The sequence below is a fragment of the Penaeus monodon genome, chromosome 33 (genome assembly GCF_015228065.2).
Source record: "Penaeus monodon isolate SGIC_2016 chromosome 33, NSTDA_Pmon_1, whole genome shotgun sequence".
Taxonomy (NCBI): Eukaryota; Metazoa; Arthropoda; class Malacostraca; order Decapoda; family Penaeidae; genus Penaeus; species Penaeus monodon.
This window is the reverse complement of record NC_051418.1, coordinates 11407056-11407448: the sequence shown is the minus strand read 5'-3', so window position 1 is coordinate 11407448 and position 393 is coordinate 11407056.

Genomic DNA, 393 nt, shown 5'->3' with positions numbered 1-393 from the left:
ACATAACCTCCATACAAGACGATGACTAACTCACTAGAGTACATTTATTCTCATTAATAGTCGTTGCAATATAAACATTACCGGAAAAATGCGCCCAACGAAAATGTCAATCATGAAGCAGTACTTTGCCAATTGGCTAATAATTGTACATTGAAATGTCATTTTGGTATTAATATAAATGACATGTTTATTTTTCCAGTTGCAGCCACTACGAGATTATTGCAAAATGATCAAATCTCCCCTCCTACTACCTTTGTTGCTCTTCGGTATTAGTTTTGATATATTTAATTGCAGTTCTCTGTCTGTGTAGGGATATGTGCTTGGTATATTGGCATATCCAAAGATAAACAAAGGAATAATCAAACAAAAAATATGGAGATATATTCGACTGTT